Here is a 16,749-nt window from a genome sequence, read left to right as displayed (position 1 = left end):
AAGAAATGATCTTCTCTGTTGGAAATAAACCTGCTTTTATATTCTGCAGTAGGCATACGTATTTACAAACCAGGGATTAACTGTAAGCTGGTCACTGTACTAAATTATGTTTCATTGTTTGTTTAATCCTCACAACAACTCTGTAAGCTACTGTTGTTACCCTATATAACAGATGAAGAGATTGAGACAGAAAAACAATTTGCAGTGATCTAGTAAATGATGGAGCTGGGTAAGACTGCAGCCAGCCTGAAACGCAAGTCCATTCTTCTCACTGATGTTCACTACTGTTACCTACGTTCAGCAATGACAGTTGATTTCATATTTAAATGTGTCATTTCGAAAAGTACAAAGTATTGCTGGGTAAATCATTCTTTTGAGACCTGGGAGCCAAAAAACAAAAAACAAATAAAATCAGGGTGCCATTGGCAGGGGGGGGTTAACTGCGTATGGACAGACAGAGGGGGACTTTTTGAAGAGATGGTTGCACAATTCTAGAAATTTTCTAAATACACTGACTTGTACAATTATAATGGGTGAATTTTAGGGCCTGTAAATTATACCTTAATACAGCTGTTAAATTAAAAAACTGGAATACCAAATTAAGCCTAAAAAACACCTGCATAAATACCACACAGAGAACAGGCAAACATCACTATTTATTGTACCACCTCCCTCCATGTCGCTTCCTTTCCTCACCCGTTTCTGGAAGGATGATTCATTTTTAAAATATCCTTTTTTAAATGTATTCAGCAAATAACTTGAGTGCCAACTACGTACCCAGGACTAGTCTAGGCACTTGGAATATATCGATAAACAAAAGTCCTGTCCTCATGGAGCTTGGAGTCTAGCTGGGGCGGGGGGTGGAGATGACACTGCACACAACAGAGCATCTGAGTAGTGGTACGTGAGGAAAGAGGAACAATGGAAAAAAGAAAAAGGGCAGAGTAAAGAGAGTCAGGAGTATGGGCGAGGGTGACTGTGTAATAAGTACCAGAGCAGGCCCACATTGAGGACTGAGGTTAGGATTAGGACTAGGAGGTGAGAAGGCCCAGGCGGACGGAACAACCAGCGCCAGAACAACCAGCGCCGAGGCCAGCGCGCCCCTCGCGTGTTCCAGGGTGGGGGCAGGGCTGGGGCTGCGGGGAGGGAGCAGTGCAGATCCTGGAGGGCCTCGGAGGGCTGTGTAAGGACTGTGGTTTTACCCAGAGTGAAATCGGGAGGCTCTGCAGAAGGACGACACAGTCCAAGTTAGGTTTTCCAAGGCTCACTTGACTGCCAGGTGAGAATGGTCAGTATGGGTCGGAATGAAGGGAGGGAAGCCAGTGAGGAGGGCTGTGCAGGAGGAGAGGGCAGAGGCTCAGGTCAGGGAAGCAGCAGCGGAGGCAGGAGCCGTGGTGAGAAGTGGCTGGGGTCTGGATAGATATTCAAGGCAGTGGTAAAAGACCTGTTGACAGAACGCATGCGGCTTGTCAGTGAGAGTCAGAGTGGAGGAAGGAGGGGGCATCACCCACCACTTGTCCTCCCTCAGGACGTGCCATGTGGGGAAGCAGGCAGGAGGGGGTGGCTGGGACTCGGAGGTGGAGAGGTGATGAAAGCAGGAGTGGAACTGCTCTGATCCTAGAGCAACAGAGCTGTAAAAAGCTCGGCTTCAGTTCAACCCGCTCCCTCTCCTGCATTGCCTCCCTCCTAGATGACAGAGCACAGTCAGGCACCTTCTGTCCCTGACAGTGACTACTAGCAGGGAAGGAACCAGGGTAAAAGCATGTCTTATGCAAGATCAGGCTGATGGTAAACACTATGTTTTAAACAACGAACAGCACTGTCAGAGTGGGACACGTGAGGCACTCAAACAGGGAGGAGGAGGCTGAGGATCCACTTCCAGCACTTCTGTATCTTTTATCCCTCCAATTTCTGACCTTTCTTTTGTCATTTTTCCTAGCACTGCCATCACTGGCAGGTAAGGGGGCAGCAGTGTGACCTGGCCATGTGGCTGATGGGGCTACATTTCCCAGCACTGGAATGAAAAGGCACTGGAAGAGGAGCAGCATCAGCTGGAAGATGTGAACCGCGGTCCTGGCCTGTGCCCAACACTGACCAGGTGACCCTGGGTTAGGCTCTTAGTCTCTCTGGGCTTCCGGCTGTGTACTTATAAAAGGTTTTCTTATTCCACAAATATATCCAATATGAAATGTAACGTAGAGTCAAATATAATAACATCTCACCTGCTTGCCTCAGGGAAATGTACAAGCACTGAACACTATGTGAATTAAACATACAGTTAAGAAAATCATTGGGGTTAAGCGCTAAACGGAACATAGAGATAAATTTTTATGGGTTTTCTAGGCCTTCCTCATTTTCAATTATAACACTGAATTAAAAGTTATTAGATATACTCCAGATCACCACCCCTGTGAATAAATCAAGTAGGTAAGCACTGCCTGGGTGCCTGCTGTTGCCCAATGCTAAGCAGGGGGAGGGTTAAAGAAGGCTGAACACAGGAGCCTTCTCCAGTTACCAACTAAGTGAGGAGAAACATTGGAAACCACCCGGGAATGGTACCAAGTCAGTACTCAAAGCCAAAAGTACGGGCTACCAATCATAAACAGTGCAGGAATACAAAGAGGAGCTAGAAGGAGTTGCAGTAAATAGGGAAGACTCTATGAAGGGGATGGGGCTCCAACTGGTTCCTGGGGTAACTCTAAGCTATTTTAACTGAGAACTAGATGGGAAAAGGCTGGTTTCTCCCAGCTTGTGATAAGGCACAGGTTACCCTAGGAGGCTAAGGCACATAATGATTGGAACAGATAAAGTAAGGCCAAAATGATGGAGGGCCTTGACTACCTGGATGAGATTTGGTTGTGGTAAGTCTTTGACTTGACTCTAGATGTTGGAGGGTCGAAATTGTAGGTGAACTGAAAGGTGGGGAGAGAACATCCAAGAGTTCAGCAGAAGGAAACATTCAAGTATCAGGGATGAAAGCTCTTCATCAGAGTATCAGCAATCGGAATGGACATTTGAAACCAAGAATGTGCAGTTCCGGGAGCTGACAAAATGCGCAGGATGGTGCGAGACAGAGAAATCAGAGACCATTCCAAGGCTTTGGGTATCCAGGACTGGAAGCATGATTCTCCCACTGAGTAACTAGAGATGCTGCAAGTGGAAGTCAGTTGATGAAAAAGATTATGAATTCAGTTTAAGACATGTTGAATCTGACATGTGCGCTTAGAGTAGGTGTTCTCTAAGAAGCTCAAAATTCAAAACTGAAGAACAGATCTAGAGTGTAGGATTAAGATGCAGATGGACAAGACACAATAAATCTCCTAAAAGAAAACATAGGCAAAACATTCTCAGATGTAAATCTTAGCAACGTTCTCCTAGGGCAGTCTACCCAGGCAATGCAAATAAGAGCACAAATAAACAAATGGGACCCAATTAAACTCATAACCTTCCCCACAGAAAAGAAAACCATAAGCGAAACAAAACAATAATCTACGAATGGGAGAAAATACATGGAAATGATGTGGCTGACAAAGGCTTAATTTCCAGAATATGTAAACAGCTCATACAAGTGAGTAACAAAAAACAAACCCAACCCCAAAATGGGCAGAGGACCTGAACAAACAGTTCTCCAAGGAAGACACACAAATGGCCAACAGGCATGTGAAAAAATCCTATCACTATTATAAAAGAAATGCAAATCAAAACTACAGTGAGCTATCACCTCACACCAGTCAGAATGGCCATCATTCAAAAGTTCATGAATCATAAATGCTGAAGGTATGGAAAAAAGGGATCCCCCCCTACACTGTTGGTGGGAATGTAGTTTGGTGTAGCCATTACGGAAAACAGCATGGAGATTCCTCAAAAAAGTAAAAATAGACTTACCATATGATCTAGCAATCCCACTTCCGGGAATATATCTGGAGGGAACTCTAATGCAGAAAGACACTTGCACCATAATGTTCACAGCACCACCTTACACAACAACCAAGACTTGGAAGGAACCTAAAAGTAGCAACAAATGACTAGATAAAGAAATTGGGGTATATTTATACAATGGAATACTACTCTGCCATAAAAAAGAATAAAATAATGCTATTTGCAGCAATGTGGATGGACCTTGAGAACATCATTCTAAGTGAAGTAATAAGCCAGAAAGAGAAAGGAAAATACCATATGATATCACTCATATGTGGAATCCAAAAAAAGAAAGAAAGAAAAAGGACACTATGAACTCATCTCAACACAGAAACAGACTCATCCACGTAGTAAACAATCATACGGTTACCAGGGAAAGGAAGTGGGAAGGCATAAATTTGGGGGTTTGAGATTTATATATGTTAGCTACTATATATATATCGATATTTTAAAATTTTTTCTGTATGTTCAACATCTAGTAATATCCTACAATGGAAAAACCGGTACAGCTACCATCTGAGGAAGCAAAAGAAAAGGAAGGAAAGTCAGTTAACCCAGGCTACAATCCAGTTCTCTGGGAGTCCTTGCTCGTGCCCAAACACTGCCCACTGAGGACACTGCAACCTCCTCTCAGGAGCAGGCTGACCTAAGCTTGCACCTTCAGTGAACCTGGGGCAGCAGAGGCCGCCCCCAGGCCAGGCCGCGGGGGAGATGGGAGCAAATCCGCAGGGCAGCACCCCTTTTCCTGCCCTGGCAGCTGCCACCACCGCAGTCTTCCCCAGCTCCCTGACCTAACTGCCCAGGCCTCCAGGAAGCCGGCTGACCTAAACAGGTGAGTCCTGCAAACCTGGGCAGCAGAGGCTGCCCCAAGGCCAGACCACTGGGGAGACGGGGATAAATTCAAGGGCTTGCACAGAGCAAGCAGGATAGAGTTGCATCCCTGACTTTAGGGCCCTGTTCTCAGGATATTAAGAGTATAGGGTTGCATCCCTGACCGCAAGGCCCTCTGCAGAGGACTGTCCCAGGATAGGGCTGCATCCCAGACCTCAGGGCTATGTGCACAGGCCAGTATTATGTGAGGGCTACATCCCGACCTCACGGTCCTGTGCACAGTAGTGTTTCAGAATAGGGCTACATCCTTGACCTTGGGGCTGTCTGCACAGGACAGCAACATACAGGCCTGCATCCCTGACCTCAGGGTCTTGTGCACAGGACTCTACCAATATAGGGGTGCATCATTTTCCTCAAGGCCTTGAGCACAGGCCTGTACAATGACAGAGCCCTATCCCTGACTTCAGCGCTCTTTCCAGAGGACTTTACCAAGACAGGGCTTTGTCCCTGACATGAAGGCCCTGTGCACATGCCTGTACCAGAATAGGGATGCATTCTTGAGCTCAAGTCCCTGTGCACCAGACTGTCCCATGATAGGTCTCCATCCCTTACTTCATGGTGCTGTGCATAGGCCAGTACCAGGTTATGGCTGCATCCCTGACCTCAGGGCCCTGTGCACAGGGCAGTAAGTGGGTACCACTGAATCCCTGACCTCAAGGCCCTGTACACCAGACTGTACCAGGATAGGGCTTCATCTCTGACCTGATGGTGCTGTGCACAGGACAGTAACAGGATAGGGCTGCATCCCTGACCTCAAGGCCCTGTGCATAGGGCTGTCCCAGGGTAGGTCTGCATCCCTGACCTTAAGGCCATGTTCACAGGACAATATCAGGATAGGGCTGCCTCCCTGACCTCAGGGACGTGTGTACATGCCAGTACTAGTGTAGGGCTTCATCCCTGACCTCAGGGCTCTGTGTACAGTACAGTACCTGTATAGCGCTGCATCCCTTACTTCAAGGCCCTATGCACAGGCCAGTACCAGGATAGGGCTGCATTCCTGAACTCAACTCCCTGTGCACAGGACAATACCAGGATAAGATTGCATTCCTGACCTCAGGGCCTTGTGCACAGGACAGCACCAGAATAGAGTTGCACTCCTGATCTAAAGGCCCTGTGCACAGGATTACCATGATAGGGCTGCATCCCTGATCTCAGGCTCTGTGCACAGGCTAGTATTATCTTAGGACTGAATCCCTGACCTTGGAACCATGTTCCCAGGACTGTACCAGGATATTGCTGCATCCCTAATCTCAGAGACCTGTGCCTAAGATTATCCCAGGATATGGCTTCATCACTGACCTGGGAGCTTTGTGCATAGGGCTATACCAGGATAAGGCTGCATCCATGACCCCAGGGACCTGTGCTCATGACTGTACCATGATAGGGCTGCACCCCTGACCTTGGAGCCCTGAGCACAGGACTGTCACAAGACAGGGCTGCATCCCAGACTTCAGGGCCCTGTGCAAAAGAGTGTATACCAGGATAGGGTTGTATCCCTGACCTCAGAGCCGTGTGCACAAGAATGTATCAGGATAGGGTTGCATCCCTGACCTCAGTTTCTCTGCACAGAAATGTACCAGGAGAGCGCTGCATCCCAGACCTCACAGCCTTTTGCACAAAACTGTCCCAGGATAGTCCCTTGACCTCGGAGTCCCGTGCACAGGACTACCAGGATAGGGCTGCATCCCTGACCTCAGAGACCTGTGTACAGGATTGTCCCAGGACAGGTCTCCATCCCTGACTGCACAGCCCTATGCAAAGGACTGTTCCAGCTGCAGGACAGGCTGCATCCTTGACCTTGGGGTGCTGTGCAGTGGACTGTATGATGATAGGTCTGCACCCCTGACCTTGGAGTCCTGTTCACAGGACTGTACCAAGATAGGACTGATCTCTGACCTTGGAGCACGGTGCACTGGAGTGTAGAAGTATAGGGCCGCATCTGTCACCTCAGGCCTGTGCACAAGACTGTTGCCAGATACTGCTGCATCCCTGATCTCAGAGTAGGTTACTCCTCGCAGATCCTAGAGACTCTCCAAGCCTCTAGGGGGTGCAGTATAATTCATCTGGGGCAGAGGCCCTAGAGTTCAGCTCCTGGGTTGGCCGCCTTGGGGCCACCTGGTTGACCCAAAGAGGCCTTCCCACTTTCACGTGGGATTCCCTTAAAGGGGGTGTAGGGGGCGTGGAGCTCCCTCTGGGGTCCCTCCTTGGTCAGCTGCCAAGAAGGACTCTCCTTTGGGCGTCCTTGAGGTCGGCGAGATCCTTGGGTCCAAAGGAAAGTTTCTGCTTGTCCTTCCCTTGGGTTACACCCCTGGGAAACTCAGAAGAATGCCCCAGTCTCGCACATCGTGTTGGTCTCCCTACATGGCCTCTGTCTTTGAATTTTCCAAGAGGGTCCCCACCATAGCCCCGGTCTTTTCGGTGTTGGATCCCCGAGGCTCACACCTCGGTGGTGAATGGTTGCCCCTGTGGACCCCTCATGGGCAGAGTCAGAGTTGACTTTGTCAGGGAAAGCGGGAGGTAGGAAAGAACACACAGCCAAGTACACCTTTTTCCTTCCCTAAAACATGCCTCAAGACAACAGTCACAGCTTTAAGAGGGACGGAGTTACAGACAGAGTTCTGGAACCCTCAGCCTCTCCCAAGCTCCCAAGTTCCCCAAATCCGAGCTTGGATCTCTCAGGGCTGGCACTCTGGTGGGCATCGCTGGGAGGGCTGCACTCTGCATCTCTTTATTTCTATTTCACAGGGCCCAGGCACCTGCCTCTGTCGGAACATCTTTTTCTGGGATCTCCCCACCTCCACCACCACCTCCCAAAAGAACCTGAAAACTCTGGCTCGCTCACTCCATTTCTGCCACAGCCCAGTGCTCTGTGTCTCCAGGAGAGCTGGATCCACTATGCAGGTCAGTTGCTCGGCACTCAGCAGGCAAGTGCTGCAAGTGACTCCCACCCCGACAGCCCTTTCCAGAGGCTCCCAGAATCTGTAAAGAAAAAAGAACTTTATTTGGAAAAAAAAAAGGAGGTGAAGAAATCATTGGCAAAGAGGCCAATATGGTGATAGAGTGGCCGGGTACTTTGAGGATGGAATGGGGACTCTTTCTCCCTCATCTTTTCAGTAAATAAATCAGAGAAAAGTTCTGCCCAGCTCTAGGTTCCCCATCCCCCTGCCCCACCCCCTGCTAATGTCTCTGATTAACTGAAAACCAACTTGACTGTGCGCCTGTGTGTAGTCGGAAGTTGGTCGAGGGGCAAGAGGTGAGTGCGCCCAGGAATTTCACAGAAGGTTGGGGGGTGGTCCAGGCTGTGGCCAGGCTGCGGGGACCTGTGCTCACCCTCTGTCCCCACCATGCGAGCTCTGAGCCTTGACCTGCGTGGACCAAGTCTCTGGGAGGGACCAGATCAGGTATTATCTGGGGTCTCCTGGCCACCGCCCCTCCTGGGAACAGTTTATCCAACTTTGAGCTGGTGTAATATAGGACAACAATGTTGTCTCCATGTTGGATCTGTTCCTTTAGTTGTGACCACTGTGCCCTGTTTTCTAGGCTTTACAAAAGGCTTGCTAGCTCTGCACCTTTTGTAAAACAATGTTGCCTTTAGCCTGAAATATACAAGAAAGCCTATTCTCGGGGCTCTGAAGCTTCAAGGATGTTAGCACTTCTGCGCTTAGGCAGAGATGGCAAGTTGCAAAATAAAGAATAACCTTTGTTTTGTTGGAGGTTTACAGGGACACCATGGCCTGACCCACATGGTCGGCTCCAAGAACAAAGAATTCCTGCAGCAGAAAGTTTGCAACAACCAACCATACCACTTCTCCTGTTAATTTTTTGTATAAAAGGAGCCTGTGCTCTGACTCCAGTTAGGATGGTTCTCCAAGACATTAGTCCACCATCCTCTTGGTCTGCCGGCTTTCCTAATAAAGTCGCTATTCCTTGCCCGAACACCTCATCTCCCAATTTATTGGCCTGTCATGCGGTGAGCAGAATGGGGCTGGATTCAGTAACACTGTGAAGACGCCTTCTCGGGGCTGCATCCAGAGGAAGGTGGTTACTGGATCCCTGTAGGAGCCACTCGGGTAGCCATGGCCTGATTGCTGTTGAACACGGCAAATTGAAGGTGTTTGTATTTTGCAATCATGATTGGAAACGTGACTTTTATGAAGGGACTTCAGTACTTTGTGAGGAAACTAAGCCCTCGTCGGTATCTTTTTTTCCTTCTCCTTCTCTTCTTTGTTTTCCAGCTGGGCATCCTCCCATTTTCCTTTTTATTTTTACAAATTTTTTAAATGTGTAGATGAAAGGAGCCCTATCAACATGAAACTTAATGTTTGGATTAATCTAATCGATCTGAACACTGGGAGCTGCAGATGGGCTAAAGGCGGTGCTGAGAAGCAGGTTTTGGGGCTTCTGTTCCTCAGGCAAATGTTTGCAAAATAGTGTTGCTATCCCCAGGCATCATCATAGCTAGGTATACTTTGAGCCAACTCACTGAAAGAATTGGAGGATAACACATGTACTCCTTTCGCTCCCGTAGGCAAAGTTGGCATTTTGGAACTTTAGCATGGAGGAGGTTTAGAAGAAATTCTAAGGTGTTACTTTATGCAATTCCTGTTTCTGTTACTGAGTTCTGCTCACTGCACAGCAGGCCAATAAATTGGGAGACAAGATACTGGGGCAAGGAATAGAGACTTTATTTGGAAAGCCAGCAGACCAAGATAATGGCAGACTAATGTCCTGGAGAACCATCTTCCCCAAGTCAGACTTCAGCCTCCTTTTCTACTAAAAAGGGGAGGGGGTTGTGGTTGGTTGTTGCAAACTTCTTGGTGTAGGATTTCGTTCTTCTTGGAATCCTTTGTTCCTGCAGCTGTCCACGTGGGTTAGTTCATCCTCCAACAAAACAAACCTATTTTCTATTCTGCAACTTGTTCTCTTTATAGGACTACAAAAGTGTTAATATCCTTAAAGGTCAGAGCCCCAAGAACAGGCTCTCCTGTGATCTAAAACGGAGATCTAAAATGGAGTCAAATTTATTCTTTTCTACTACAGTGCCTTTTGGTGAGGTAAGAGGATGTTTCTGAGCAGGTCCTCCTCTGCCCCAGGCATGGGGTTCCTCTGCCCTGCCACGTTCACCATGACTGTGGGTCTGATCTCCTGCAGAGAACGTAAGTTATTGGTGATTAAATTTACCTGTCAAAGTCCTTTCAATTTGCCTGTAAACTATACTATGGGGGGGTGGTTTGGGGGAGGATGTCTCACTGGCCTGTCAATGGTCAGTCTTCCCAGATGTGAGGGACCAGTATCCTGGCGGGTTCCAAGGTGGCCTGGCCAGTGCAGCTGCCCCCTTTGCATTCCACCTTTGGGCTCCTAACGTGGACACTTTCAAAGTTCCTGTCCCTCTTCCCTCTACCCAGACAAAACGAACAGGTCACCACACCCACCTGGACCTAGCCCAGAACATCCACACAGCCCACCACCTGCTCTCCATCCTAGGGCTCTGCCGCACCCTACTCCCTCCCTACCCCCGCAGGACCCTGGGCCCAGTGCCACTGCTCTGAGGTGGTGGTGGTCCGGATCCCCAACTGCACCATGACTCACCCAATGCCCACAGGCCAGTGGCAAGCAGCCCAGGCAGGACACCATGACCAGCTGACTGAGACATGGCACAAGGCATGGGCAGCAGGGCACCTGGGCGGGAACTGGGACAGCCTCCAGCCCGGCCTACTGTGCCCAGGAGCCTTGGACACTGTGCTGTGCAGACACACAATATGCTATATCCTCCTCTGGCGGCTGTCGCCGTGGTGACCAGAGCCCAGACCCCCTCGCTCCCAGCAGGGTGAGGGGTGAGGGGGTCAGCTTCAGATAGGGATGCACTCAGAGAGACAGGGGATCCCACGATGAAGGGGGACAGGCTGAGGAGTGAGGGGCCACTTGGAGTGGAAATGACCCCACTGAAGGGTGAGGGGCACTCGGAGTTGAGGGGACCCAGCTAGGGGTGGGGGATAATCCGGGGGAGAGGGGTGAAGGGACCGTGTTAGGATGATGGGGTGACCCTGGGTGAGGCATGAGGGGTCAGCTTGGGGTGTGGAGACCATAGGGTAGGACCAAGCTGGGCAGAGTGTGGGGGCTGGGACCTTGATGTAAGGTAAGGAGCCCCGTATTGGGGGTTTGGCTGGGGACAGGCCTGGCCGGCATGGGGGGAAGGCAAGCAGGGGTGGGGAGGCTAGCAGGGGGAGTGGGGCTGGAGGGTGTGGCCTGTCTCAACGCATGAAGTGGATCTAGTTGGCTGCCAGGACTGTTAGTGACAGGGTGGAGGCATTGCGGATGGGGTCCCTGCCCAGCCCAGGCCCAGCCCCTGGGTGGGCTGCCCCACCACCCAGACCCGCCTGGCCCCTCTCGGGCCCATTCGCCAAGTCCCCGCACTGCAGCAGAACCAGGCCGAGGTTCCCTGCTGCGGCCCGTAGGAGGAGGGGCGTGTGCGGACACGGGAGCGCGCCCGGAGCGCGGGGAAGCTGGGCGGGAGCCGGGCGCTCCTGGACCAGCTCCCTGAGGAGGAACGCGGCCTGGGGTCTGGGCCGCCGCGAGCCGTCGCCTCCGCTGCCATCGCCTGGGAGGTAACAGGGCGCTGGTGGGGGCGCGCAGGTCGGGGAGCCCGCCGGTGAGGCCTGGGCTGCGTTGGGGAGGTGCACAGGGCGGGGTGCGGAGGTGAGGTCTGGGCCACACAGCCCGTTTGGACGCGGAGGCGGGTCCAGTCCGCCGCCCTGGTTCGGGGTGCACCCCCCCCCGCCCCGCACATCAGTAGTCACTGAACCCCCGTGTTTCCGCTGCCGCCGCTCATAGGCAGGTTTGGGAAAGCGGGAGCAGCTCCAGGAGGTGGGAGGGCGCCAGATGTGCCCGGAGCACCTCCGACCGGCCCTCAGGCCATGGCCTTCCTGCACAGGTGGACCTGCCTGGGGAGTGCTGGCTGCCCTGGACCCTCCGGGGCACAGGCGACCTGGGGCAGAATAACGGGTGAGGCCTGGGCCTTTGGGAGCTGGTCGCCCTGCCCCTGAGATCAAAAGCTTTAGGCAAGTCTAGTTTTAGTCTTTTGAGGAATCTGCCTACTGTTTTCCACAAGGGCTGCACCAAACTACATTCCCACTGGCAGTGCAGGGGGGTTCCCTTTTCTCCACAGCCTCTCCAGCGTTTTCTCCTTTGTGGACTTCGGAATGTTGGGCATTCTGATCCGTGTGAGGTGATGCCTCATTGGCGTTTTGATTTGCACTTCTCTGTTAATGAGCGACTTTGAGCCTTTTTTCATGTGCCTGCGGCCCATTTGTATGTCTTCATGGGATAAATGCTGATTTAGATATTCTGCCCAGTTTTGGATTGGCTTACTTGTTTTTTTGTTGTTGTTAAGTTGTATGAGCTGCTTTTATATTCTGGAAATTAAACCTTTGTCAGTCTCATCTTTTGCAAATATTTTCTCCCATCCTGTAGGCTGTCATTTTGTTCTGCTTATGGTTTCCTTTGCTGTGCAAAAGCCTATGAGTTCAGTTTCATCCCGTTTGTCTGTTTATTTTTGCCTTTATTTCTATTGCTTGTGTAGACTGCCTTAGGAAAACATTGCTGACATGTACGTCAGATCGTGTTTTGCCCGTGTTTTCTTCTGAGAGGTGTATAGTGTCTTGTTTTGTGTTAAGTCTTTCAGCCAGTTTGCGTTTATTTTTGTGTGTGGTGTGAGGGAGCATTCTGACTTCATTGATTTGCATGCGGCTGTCCAGTTTTCCCTACACCATTTGCTGAAGAGATGGTCTTGACTGCATTGTATGTCCTTGCCTCCTTTGTCCAAGATGAATTGACCGAACGTTTGTGGGTTTATGTCTGGGCTCTCTATCCTGTTCCATTGATGTGTAGGTCTGTTTTTGTACCAATGTAATGCTGGTTTGATTGTGGCTCTGTCGTAGTGTGTGAAGTCTGGGAGGGTTATTCCTCCTGCTTTGTTCTTTTTCTTCAGTAATGCTTTGGAAATTCTGGGTCTTTAGTGATTCCGTGTAAACTATAGGATGATTTGTTCTAGTTCTGTGAAAAATGTCCTGGGTATTATGATAGGGATCGCATTATATCTGTAGATTGCTCTGGGCGGTGTGGCCATTTTCACAACATTAATTTTTACAATGCTTGAACATGGACTATCTTTCTTCTTTTAAGTCCTCTTTAATTTCCTTGCTCAGTGTTTTGTAGGTCTCCGCATGTAAGTCTTTCAATTCCTGGGTCAGATTTATTCCTGAGTCCTTTTTTTTGGATTCAATATTAAAAAGGATTATTACTTTCATGTATTTAAATAGCACTGATTCCTGTATGTTGATGTTGTATCCTGCTACCTTGCTGAATTCTTTTATTAGCTCTAGTTGTTTTTTGTGTGGAGCTTTTAGAGCTTTCCATATATAGTATTATGTCACCCAAATAGTGAGAAATTTACCTCGTGTCTTCCAATTTGGATCTCTTTTATTTCTTTTTCTTGTCTATTTGCTCTACTAGGATTTTCAATACTATATTGAATAGGAATGGTAAGAGTGGGCATCCTTGTCTTCTTCCAGATGTTAGTAGACAGGCTGTCAGATTTTCAGTGTAGAGTATGATGCTGGCTGTAGGTTTGTCATAAATAGCTTTTATTATGTTGAGATATGTTCCCTCTCCCTACATATCCACTTTAGTAAGACCCGGGGCTCAGTGTGGTCAGGGGGCTGGGAGGATGGCAGCAGCAGTAGTGGTGGTGGGAGGAGAGGTGCTACCCCTTGCCAGCCAGTCATTTGCTCCTGTCTCCCCCTGTGGCCTGGCCTTGGGTTGGCCTAGCTGCCCCAGGATCATTGGATCCAAGTTTATAGGTCATTCTGCTCCGAGGAGGCTGGCATAGTGTGGTCAGGGGGCAGGGGCGGCGAGGGCGGGAGCGAGGCTGCCCTGTGCAAGCTCTTGCATTTATCCCCATCTCCCCAGGGGCCTGGTCTTGTGGCAGCCTCTGCTGCCCCAGGGTTGCAGGACTCACCTATTTAGGTCAGCCTGTTCCCTGGAGGCCTGTATGATTTGATCAGGGAGAGAGGAAGACTGCAGTGGTGGCAGCTGCGAGGGCGGGAGAAGAGGGGCTGCCTTTGCCAGCCTGTGGATTTGCTCCCATCTCCCCCATGGCCTGGACAGGGGGCGGCCTCTGCTGCCCCAGGTTCCCTGGAGGCACGTCCTCAGGTCAGCCTGCTCCTTAGAGGAGGGTGCAGTGACCTCAGCGGGCACTGTTTTGGCACGAGCGAGGACTTCCAAAGGACTGGGTTCTAGCCTAGGGTAACTGACTCTCCTTCCCTTTCTTGTCTTGCTCCCTAAGGCGGTGGCTGTAGTGGTGTTTCCGTTATAGCATATTACTGGATATTGAACTTAGGTAGGTCTCTGTGCTACACAGAAGAAAAAAATTCTTAAGTTTCTCTCTCTCTCTCTCTCTCTATATATATATTATATATATAGCGTCTACCATATGTAAATCTCAAACTCCCAAATATATCCCTTCCCACCCCCTGTGCCTGGTAACCATGAGATTGTTTACTATGTGTACAAGACTGTTTCTGTATTGTAGATGAGTTCATAGCGTACTTTTTCTTTCTTTTTCCTTTTTCTTCCTTTTTTTTGTTTAGATTCTACATATGAGTGATATCATATGGTATTTTTCTCTTTTTGGCTTGCTTCATTTAGAATGATGTTCTCTCGGTCCATCCACATTGCTGCAAATAGCATTTTCTTCTTTTTCATGGCAGCGCAGTATTCCACTGTATAAAAATACCCCAATTTCTTTATCCAGTCATCTGTTGCTGTATTTAGGTTGGTTCCATGTCTTGGCTGTTGTATAGTGTGGTGCTGTGAACATCAGGGTGGAGGTATGTTTTCACACTGGAGTTCCCTCCAGATATATACCCAGAAGTGGCATTGCTGGTTCATGTGGTAAGTCTGTTTTTAGTTTTTTGAGGAATTTGCATACTGTTTTCCATCATGGCTTCACCAAACTACATTTCCTAGCAACAGGGTAGGAGGCTTCCTTTTTCTCCACACTCTCTCCAGCGTTTATCGTTTATGATGGCCATTCTGACTAGTTTGAGGTGATACCTCATTAGAGGTTTGATTTGCATTTCTCTGATAATTAGAGATATTGAGCATTTTTCCATATGCCTACTGACCATTTGTATGTCTTCACTGGAGCAATGCATGTTTAGATCTTCTGCCCATTTTTGGATTGGGTTCTTTGTGTTTTGTTATATCGTGTGAGCTGTTTCTATATTCGGGAAAATCAGCCTTTGTCAAATATTTTCTCCCATCCTGTAGGTTGTCATTTAATTTTGCTTATGGTTTCATTTGCTGTGGGGAAGCTTGTAAGTTCAGTTAGGTCCTGTTTGTTTATTTTTACTTTTACTTCTATTGCTTGGGTAGAGTGCTGTAGGAAAATATTGCTGAGAAGTATGTGAAATAATGTTTTGCTTTTATTTTCTTCTAAGAGACTTGTATTGTGTTGTCTTCTACTTAAGTCTTTCAACCATTTTGCATTTATTTTTGTGTATGATGTGTGGGAGTATTCTAACTTCATTGATATGCATGCAGCTGTCCAGTTTTGCCTACACCGTTCGCTGAAGCTGAAGTCTTCACTCCATGGCATGTTCTTGCCTCCTTTGTCCAAGATGAATTGACCGAATGTTTGTGGGTTTGTTTCTGAACTCTCTATTCTGTTCCATTGATCTGTAGGTCTGTTTTTGTACCAATATCATGCTAGTTTGATCGTAGCTCTGTAGTAGTGTCTCAAGTCTGGGAGGTTATTCCTTCTGCTTCCTTCTTTTTCTTTAGTAATGCTTTGATCATTCTGGGTCTTTAGTGATTCTGTATAAATTTTAAGATGATGTGTTCTAGTTTTGTGAAAAATGTCCTGGGTGATTTGATAAGAATCTGTAGTTCGCTCTGGGTAGTATGGCCATTTTCATAATATTAATTCTTCCAATGCAAGAACCTGGGCTATCTTTGCATTTCTTTAAGTCATCTTTTAATTTCCTTAGTCAGTGTTTTGTAGGTCTCCACATATAAGCCTTTCACCTCCTAGGTCAGATTTATTCCTGAGTCTTAATTTTTTGGATGCAATTTTAAAAGGGATTATTACTTTCATTTATCAAAAAGCCACAGATTTCTGAATGTTGATGTTGTATTCTGCTACGTTGCTGCATTCTTTTATTAGCTCTAGTCGTTTTTGTGTGGCCCCTCTAGGATTTTCCATATATAGTATTATGTCATGCACGTATAGTGACAGTTTTACCTCTTGTCTTCCAACTTAGATGTCTTTTATATCTTTTTCTTGTCTAATTGCTCTACTAGGACTTACAAAGTATATTGAATGCATAGAAGTGGTGAGAGTGGGCAGCCTTGTGTTGTTGCAGATGTTAGCAGACAGGCTTTCAGCTTTTCATTGTAGGTTATTTTGGTGGCTGTAGGGATGTATAAATAGTTTTTATTATGTTAAGATATTTTCCCTCAATTTGACTTTGGTAAGACCAAGGGCTCAGTGTGGTCAGGGTGGCAGCCGCAGTAGCGGTGGTGGGAGGAGGGGGGCTACCCCTTGCCAGCCAGTCATTTGCTCACATCTCACCTGCAGTTTGACCTGGGGGCGGCCTCTGCTGCCTCAGGTTCATCTTTAGGTCTGACTGCTCCCTGGAGCCCTGGCTGGTCCAGTGAGGGAGCTGGGGTGAAGGCAGTTGTGGCAGCTGTGGAAGCGGGATAAGGGAGGTACCCTGTGTGAGCCTGTGAATTTGCTCCCAACTCCTTGTGCCCTGCCCTGAGGGCGGTGTCTGCTTCCCCAGGTTGAATGGAGGCACATCCTCAGGTCAGCGATCTCGGGATCCTTTTGCAGTTTGGTCAGGGAGTGGTGGCTGCTGAGGCGGAAGGGGGACTGCCAGG

General features: G+C 48.6%; 1 long non-coding RNA gene across 1 annotated transcript in view; it reads left to right on the top strand.

The window, feature by feature from the left end:
- LOC116277714 (uncharacterized) overlaps window positions 1-16,749 on the top strand; it is a 170,771-nt gene that overhangs the window by 105,352 nt on the left and 48,670 nt on the right. Inside the window, exons 4-7 of the long non-coding RNA XR_012066237.1 lie at window positions 1,940-2,098; window positions 4,398-4,750; window positions 7,555-7,710; window positions 9,850-9,965. This is a non-coding gene — a long non-coding RNA (uncharacterized lncRNA). The remainder of the gene's footprint in view (window positions 1-1,939; window positions 2,099-4,397; window positions 4,751-7,554; window positions 7,711-9,849; window positions 9,966-16,749) is intronic.

The sequence above is a fragment of the Vicugna pacos genome, chromosome 32, assembly GCF_048564905.1.
Source record: "Vicugna pacos chromosome 32, VicPac4, whole genome shotgun sequence".
Taxonomy (NCBI): Eukaryota; Metazoa; Chordata; class Mammalia; order Artiodactyla; family Camelidae; genus Vicugna; species Vicugna pacos.
This window is presented reverse-complemented; position numbering and strand designations above follow the sequence as displayed.